The following is a 9,120-nucleotide window of genomic DNA, read 5'->3' on the forward strand; positions in this document are numbered from 1 at the left end:
GATCTGCCTGTTCTGCTCCCCACTCTGTCTCTGGTAAAGCCTCTCACTGCCCCTGAGAGGCCTGTACCCCAGTTCTGGCCTGTACCCCAGTTCTGTATGCACAAATAAATAAATCTTAAAATGTTGGCGGTGGGTTTATCATATATGACCTTTATTATCTTGATGCATATGCCATCTATTCCCAATTTTTAAGGATTTTTATTATAAATGGATGCTGATTCTTCCAAATGCTTTCTCAGCCTCTATTGGTACGATCATGAAATTTTTCTTTTTCTTTTTGTTACTGTGGTGAATTCTATTGATTTGTAGATGTTGAATCATTCTATCATACATGTAATAAATCCCACTTGGTCATGGCATAAAATCATTTTAATGCATGGTTGAGTTCAATTTGCTAAGATTTTGTTGATGGTTTTTGCATCTGTGTTCACTAGGGTAACTGGTCTGTAGTCTTCCCTCCCCTCCCCTCCTCTCCTTTCCCTTCCCCTCCTCTTTCTTTTCTTTTCTTTTTGTGGTGTATTTGTCTTGTTTTAATAGCAGCGTAATGTTGGTCTCAAAAATATGTTTGGAAGTATTCTTTCTTAATTTCTTGGAAGAATTTAAGAAGGATAGGTATTAGTTCATCTTCAGGGTTTTGGTAGAACTCAATAGTGAAACAATCTGATTCTGGGTATTTGTTTTTTGGGAGATTGTTGATTACTGTTTCAATTTCCTTATTTTTAATTGGTCTATTTAGGTTTTCTGCTTCTTCCTGATTCCATCTTAGATGGTTGTATATTTCTTAGGCTTTGTCCATTTCTTCTATACTGTGAGCATTTGAATTTCTGAGATGTTTGCTGTAGCTTCTCTTTAATTTCTTATTCTATTTATTTGGATTTTCTCCCTATTTTTCTTTGTGCACCTAGGTAAGTCTATCATGATTATATTTTCAATGAAAAATCTTTTGATTTCATTCATCTTTTGAATTATCTTTTTCATTTCTAGTTCGTTTATTCTCTAATTTTATTATTTCCTTCCTTCTACTGATTTTTATTTCATTTGTTCATCTTTTGCTAGTTCTTTAGGTAAGAGATGAAATGATTTACTTGAACTCTTTTTTTTTTTTGTAATTCATATAAACTTGTATTGCCATATGCTTCCCTATTTATGCTGTGCTTTCTGTCTCCACTAGAATCTGACAGGTTGTGCCTTCATTTTCATTTTTCTTGAAGTATTTTTTTAATTTCTCTGACTTCCTTCTTAACCCATTAGTCACTTAGTGATTTTTTTCAGTCTCCACATACTAGAAGTTTTTCCTGCTTACCTTTGTGGTTGATTTCTAGTTAGATACTTTTATGATCAGGGTAGATACTTGGTATGATTTCACTCTTCATAAGCTTATTAATACTTGTTTTGTGACCTAACAGGTTGGTATATTGTGGAGAATGTGCCATGTACACTTGAGAAGAATGTGTATTTGCTTTTGATGTGGTATAGTTACCTATAAATGCTCATTAATCCCATATAGTCTAATTTTTTGTTTAAGGCTTTTGTTTCCTTGTTTATTTCCTATGTGATTTATCTGATGAAAGTGAAGTGTTGATATTCCCAAACACTATTATATCTATAATAGCCAGTGTCCATTCTGATTTGATAATAAACTGCCTGATATATTTTTATTTTACTTCATTTGGTGAATATATATTGATGTCTTAGGTCTTTCTGATGTATTATTCCCTTATATAGTACTCACTCCTGTAGCTTGATACACTTTTTTAGCTGGAAACCTATTTTATCCAATATTCCTATGGTTGTCCTTGCCTTTGGGTAAAATATGCTTGTTTCCCAGCCCTTTACTCTGAGCCTATCTTTGTCTTTGGAGCTTAGGTATGTTTCTTGGATACATCAGGAAGTTGGATTTTTGTTTTCAGATCCAACTAGACACTGTGCATTTTGATTCATGAGTTCAAGCCATTTACATTTAGAGTTATTGATATGTGAGATTCTGTTACTGCCATTTTGCCCTTAGCTTTCTGGTTCTATTTCTTTGTTCAAGTTTTTGGGTTTTTGTCTCTTTTTCTTTTTCTTTTTTGTGGATGTGCTTGTCATTTTATTTATAAGACTGCCTTTTAATAGTTATTGTAGGAGAGTTGTAGTATTTGCAATTTCCTCATTTATATTTGTCTGAAAAGACCATTATTTCTCTCTCACAGCTGAAGAAGAGTCTAGTAGGATATAATTTTTGGCATTCAGTTTTTATCTTTGGATCATTTGAAATTTTATCCCATTTTCTTTATACGGGGAAGACAGATGCAAGGCTGGTGGGTGCACCTATCTGCTGCTTCTCCTAACCAGCTTCAGTATTTTTTCTTGATTGTGAGCTCTTGGAAATTGTATTATGTGTGTTAGTGAAACTCTCATTACATTTAGGTAACCAGGAAGCATGAATTTTTAGTTGTCTGATAGTATACTCAGGGTCTTTTCATTTTCATTGATTGTTAGAGGGGTTGCGGGATTTTGGGAGCAGAGTATTCAGAATCTTGACTGGGCTGTTTCAGCCATAAAATTTTAAAGCGTATCAAAGGTAGTTTAAAGAGATCTAGAAACATGCAAAGGAGTGAGCTGCTACAAGCTAAAATGGATCCTTGGCCTACTTCTTGGAATCTTTTCTTAATTGTCACCGATGTATGTGGCAGCCTCCCAGGGGTTATTTATATGAAAATATATACTCAAGTAGTTTAAATATGGTGACTTTTGGTCACTTCTTTTAAAATGTGTGTCCTAAAACTAAGTAATATTTTTGTCTGTGTACTGGATCCAGTTAAGTAGCAATTGCCCATTTTCAGGCTGTGGTATATTGTATATAATTAAAACTATGTTTTTCAACCCTTTACTGAGCTTATTTTTGTCCCTATATAATTGTACTATAGTTACAATTTTATATACAATGCACAAATATAGCACACTGTAGTACTGAATATCATATACCATGTGTAGAGTATATAATTAAAATGTTGTATAAAGTGTCACTCACTGTCTCTTGTAATGATATACCCAAACCCTATATGAGTAAAACTTCTCTTTGTATGTGTTCATTCTTGTGAAAATTATGGAAAGGAAAAAAATGTTTCTTGGTAACAAGTTTACATAGTCCATAACATTTGTGTCTAAAATTTCTCATCAGTGTTTTATTTTTCCTTAAACAAGGAAGTCTTTATTTCTCATGAAATCATTTTTCTATTTTAGTATACATTCCTTAAAGTCAGTAATCTTAATTAACTGTCTGTAATCATTATATAACCTGCAGGCTATATGAGTGAGGTAATCCACTCTCCTCTCTGCTGAAAGGGGAAATGTTTTCTTGTGCCACCATGTAATTTGCTTTGCAACAATTATTGCTATTAGTAACTAGATCTTGTGATCACAAGACACATGTAGCTGAATTTAGAATCTGTTGAGAACACAGAAGGCAGTGTGGCTGTTTCTAAATGTCATTGACTTTAGTGATTTTAACTCATAAAAATTTTAAAACTTCAAATGTATTAATCCAAATCATTCATTTATGAAATGCACTAGATAAATCTTGAAAGTATCCTGTTGTTGCAAATGACTGTCTGTATGCATTATTTTATTTCCCCAAATCCTTAGTTTCCTAACCTCATTTCCAATGAGATAATTTATCAGATGACTTATCTCTACATCCTATTTTTTTGAATTATAGAAACCAAATGTTACATATACCAGACTGTTTCGAGTCATACTAAGAGACACATGGTTCCTTATAATCCTTTCCAGACCTTTGATTGAGGAATCATAGATGTATATGCAAAAGTTGCCTTTTAACAATTACTGTAGATGCTGTTTACATATGTTCCATAGACTTTTATTTATATTTTGGTCTTTTTTTTCTTCAAATACTGATTCAACTTTGCATCACAGATCAAACAGGGACACATTCTTTTTGTTTAAATAAATCACCTTATGTGTAGTTTTTATGTTCATGTATACTGATAATATATTTCCCTGTATTGCTTAACATATATATGTTCTTAGACATAGGTTAAGATGGATGCTAAAGGAAAAAGGAATATTTTGTTCATCATGAAATGTTACTATAAAAAATTTCCATGAGAAGAGATAAAGCAGGATATTAGTGCCACTTTTAGCAGATGAATGTTCCTGTGACAAATGACAGTAATCAACTGACTGCCCCATTCTACCTACTCTGGTAACGCAAGTCTACATTTGGGGTAGTCATGTTGTATGAATTTATGTTAGAAAAGGGAAAGAACAGAAGCCTTTGCAGCTGTTTTAAATTCACTTTTTAAAAAACAAGTGGTGTAGAGAGAAATAAATATCATGTCTCAACCTGAGTGGTTTTCATGACTTAATCATACTGCTGTGAGTGAAGGAAATTGCCCAGTGGGTCAATTCCGTTAGGTCACCAGGTTTAAAAAAAAAAAAAGAAGTCTACAAATTCCCCTGTTTTGGAGGCAATGATTTCTAATTCTTAGCTCCTCCCTTGGTCCACAGTATGCTCATCTGGAAGACATTTAGACATTTCTGAGGAGATTCCAAAATAAGGCAAACTCTGGTCCACTCTCTGCCTCTTATAAAAGGTCAAATACATGGCCAACTGAGGCATAACATATCTGAGCCATATGGAAGAAATAATTGACTAACTGGGATCACTTAAAGTAGATGCATTTCTTAAAAAGACAGGTATTTTCTCAGCAGGCCCAATATTTTCAGTTTAGAGTATCTAAAAGCCAGAGAAAAATATTAAAATGTTTAAGTGAAATGAAGCATTGTTTCTGATTTTCTGTAAGATTCTGCTAATTTGCTAGAATTTGGCCTTAAATATCTTTGTGTGTTAAGTGCAACTGAATTAATGAAACTAAATGTTAAGATCTGAGTAACATTTCTGAATGAATATCTAAGGAAAAAAATAACATTAAACTGTCTAGCTTTTTAATTAGTAGTTATTCAGTGGAAGAATCTCCCATGTGCTTACCTTTTGAGAATCAGGGTGGCAAGATACCAGTGGCTTCAGTGAAACCATAATTTTAAATCTCTCACTAAATAAACTTTATTACCTTAGCATTTTTATGGGGAGATTCTTTTGGCCAAAATAATTGGCTTATTACCCTGGGTATTATTATCGCAAACTCTTTTGCTAAATGAATATTGTCTTGGGAAAGGGGCTAATTAAATTACAGTGTCATTTATGGAATTATTTAAAACTATTAACACTGCTCATATAGTTTTTATTTTTGCAACTATGGCATCGTATGTTTTTTGAGAACTATTTGGAAGTTTTCTGAGTTTTGCATTAGAATACATACAGTTGAATGTAGAATTCAAAATCTCATATAATGAATTATAGAGAGGCCACAGAGATTGCTGGTTTGTTCTTTATCTGCTTACAGTCAGAAATACTCATTTTGATTTTCATATGTGAATCCAAAGCTTTAAAAAGATGAGGAGAAACTCTGGAACACAGTGTCCTGCATCAGACATTATGTATTATGTAGAGGAAGAAGGACATGCTAATGATAAATTTAATCTTTGCAATCAAGATGAATGAATCACACATTCATCGTCTACACCTCTGGTCTTAATTAGGCATCTGAAAGCCCCATGCTGTAGGCCAAATAGGGTCAGAAAGTACATAAATGGCTTACCTCAAACCAACTTCACAATTAGAAAATAACTTAAAACATATGCTTTATGAGTGCCCTAGATTTACTATCTTTTAAAGGAAAGATAACCTGTGGTACCAGGATTATTAATTTTCCTTCAGTAACAGATCAGAATCAAATTTCATGTGAATTAAAGGACCGAGGAAATCAATTGTAGTTTAATAAAATGGAAACTACAGAACTTCGTTGTTCTTAATCATGGTGGATCTCTTTGAAACCTTAGACCTGTTAAATATTAAATAGCTCCCAGTTAAGACATCGTTAGAGCTTTTGCTAAACTGTTCTATATTGACATTCAGAGGGTAGGGACCTTGGTCATCTTGGTATACAAAAATTAGCCCAGGTAATTAACACACGTCTATAATTTAGTAATAGTACTAGTTTATTCCTCCAAGAATTTAAATCACACTTTGAAGAGGTGCTTTCAGAGTTACTTTAGTATTTGTCAGACAAAAGCCAAAGTGTTCATTTGAGGAACATCTGTGAAATTACTGAGGACAACAATTTTTTTTCTTCTGGGAAGGCTCCAGAGATGGAACTGAATGTCTTTTCCTTTGGTAATTAATTTATATCATTGTTCATTTTTGTACAATGCTTGGTTTCTCCCCTCATGTATAACCCCCTTAAATTCCACTACATCACCCTTGAATTGTCTTGTGCTCTTCTCTCTCCTGTTTTGACTCCTCCCTTTCCGTCTCCCCATGCTTTGTCATGGATTTAGTTTGCCTGCTAGTTTTTTTTTTTTTCTGATGGTTTCTCTATATTCCTCCTATAAATGAAACCATCTATTTTTTTTCCTTTTGACTTATTTCACTAACATAATCCCTACTAGCTCCATTCATGTATTCATGTTGCTGCACATAGCACGGGTTTATCTTTTTTGATTGCTGAATATTATTCCTTTGTGTATATGTACCACATCTTGATCCAGTCATCTGTTTTGTGACATCTAAGTTCTTAACCATAATCTTAGCTATTATAAATAGTGCTGCAATAAATATAGGAGAGCAGGTTTCACTTTGAATTAATGTTTTTGTGCTGTTTGGGTAGATTCCTAGGAGTGGAATGATTGGGTCATATGGTAGTTACATGTTAGTAATTTGAGGGCTTCCACACAGCTTTCCATATGGTTGAACCAGTTTTCCATTCTCACTGGTATGATGTGGTATCTTATGGTTTTATTTGATCATGAGTTTTTCATATTACTGTTGGCCATTTGCATTTCCTCTTTGGAGAAGTGTCTTTTTAGCTCTTCTGCCCATTTTTGACTGGTTTGCATTGTTTTTGTTGAGTTGTGTGAGCTGTTAGTAGGGCTTTGAAATCAGTCACTTACCAGTTGTATGGAATGCAAATATTTCCTGTCAATCCGTAGAACTCTTTGTTTTGGTTCTTGTCTCTTGCTGTAGTTTTTTGGTTTGATATTGTGCCAGCAAAAAATAACTTTTCCTTCATTTTCTTAGCCTCTGGCAGTGAGTCCTCAGAGATGTTATAAGATGTTAAGTTATAGTGTTTTGCATATGTTTTCTCTTATGTATTTTATCATTTCAGGTCTTACATTCAATCCTTTTATTCATTTTTGAGTTGTTTTTTGTGTATGGTGTGAAGTAGTAGTGTAGTTTCACTATTTTGCATTGTAGCAGTCCAGTTTACCCAGCATTTGAGAGCATATTGTGCCTCTGTTATAGATTAGTTGTCCATACGTGTGTGGCTTTATTTCTAGCATTTTATTTTTAAAGATTTTATGTTTGCATGTAATTGGGGTACAGGCCAGAGGTGTGGGCCAGAGTGAGGAGCAGAACAGGGTAAGGGGAGCAGTAGGCAAGACAGGAAGGTTCTGCTGCACCATGTTAGTTAGCTCCTTCGCTGGGGTTCAAGCTCAGGCCACTGAGGCAGGACTTTGCAGTGGCAGTGTTGAGACTTAATCCCTAGAAATACGGAAGGCTTTATTTCTGGGTTTTCAATTCAACTGCATTGGCCTATTTTTGCTGCAACTGAAGCTCAATGCAACTTTTGGTTGGGTGATAGGAAAAAGTACAGTTACACAGTTAGGCTGTGGGAATAGTTCAAGTACAAGATAAAATTCATCTGAATTTACAGTAGCAGTGGCAGAGAAAAGTATTGAAGAAATTCAAGTATTTCTGGGGAACTGGGTGACTTATGGTGGATATAAAAGAAACAGGGAAAATCAAAACTACAATAATATATACTTCATATCCATCAGGATGGAAAAAAATACTTAAAAAGTGTTGGTTGAGTATGTGGAAAAATTAGAATCTTCAGGTAATGCTGAGGTTGTATAATGTTACTGAGGAAAACATGTTGGAAGTTCCTCAAAAAGTTAAACATATTTACTTATTGATGCAGCTATTCCCAGGTGTATACCCAAGAGTAATGAAAATATATACACAGAAATTTGTATGTGAATGTTTGTTTATAACTGCACTATTCATATGGTCAAATGCCGGAAACTACCCAGATGTTCATCAGTTGATGAATGGATAAACAAAATGTGGCATCTATACAATGGAATATTATTTGTTCATAAAAGGGAATGAAGTCCTTATATATGCTACAGAGGAATCTTAGAAACATTACCCTGGGTATAAGAAACCACTCATGAAAGAGTGGTTATGTCATTTATATGACATGTCCAGGTCAGGCAAATCTAGAAAGCTGGTATATTAGGGTCGCTTAGTGCTAAGGGCAGGTGGTGGTGGTGAAGTTATTGGTCATGACAGTAAGTGGCATGGCGTCTTTTTTGGCGGGTAATGAAAATATTCTAAAATTGATGGTGGTGATGGTTATACAACTGTGAATCTACTAAAAGCTTGAAATTGTGTACTGAGTTGTATACTTGAAATTGTGAATAATATCTTAATAAAATTATTATCAAAGATCCAGGGAACATGTGGGAGGGCAGTCTCACTATATTCATTCATACTGAAGTAGTGGTTGACACCCACTACAGATGTTGAACAACTCAGAAGTGAGGTTGGGGCTATAGACATGAACTGAGAATCACTGGCATGGATGTTGGAAAATAAGATACATTTTCTAATCTACTAAATATAGTAATTCAAGAAAGCTTTCAAGCTGGGCATCTTTAATCTCTTATAGAACTTAGTTTTCCGAGATTAATGCAGTTTAGGTCTGATCCTTTTCCCAGTATTCAAGACTATAGAATGTTATTCAGATTGACTAATATCCCCCCCCCCCACCAAATTACAGCTACAAACTATCATAGTATTTTTTTTTTTAAGATTTATTTATTTGTACATACAGAATTGGGGTACAGGCCAGAAAACTCAGGGGCGGCGAGAGGCCTCACCAGAGACAGAGTGGGGAGCAGAACAGGCAGATCGACGAAGTACACTGCTGAGGGGAGCAGCAGGCAGGCCAGGAGAGGTCTGCCACGCCATGTGGTCACCTCCGGGGCAGG

This window comes from Condylura cristata, unplaced genomic scaffold, assembly GCF_000260355.1.
Source record: "Condylura cristata isolate star-nosed mole 26May11 unplaced genomic scaffold, ConCri1.0 scaffold00005, whole genome shotgun sequence".
NCBI classification, from domain to species: domain Eukaryota; kingdom Metazoa; phylum Chordata; class Mammalia; order Eulipotyphla; family Talpidae; genus Condylura; species Condylura cristata.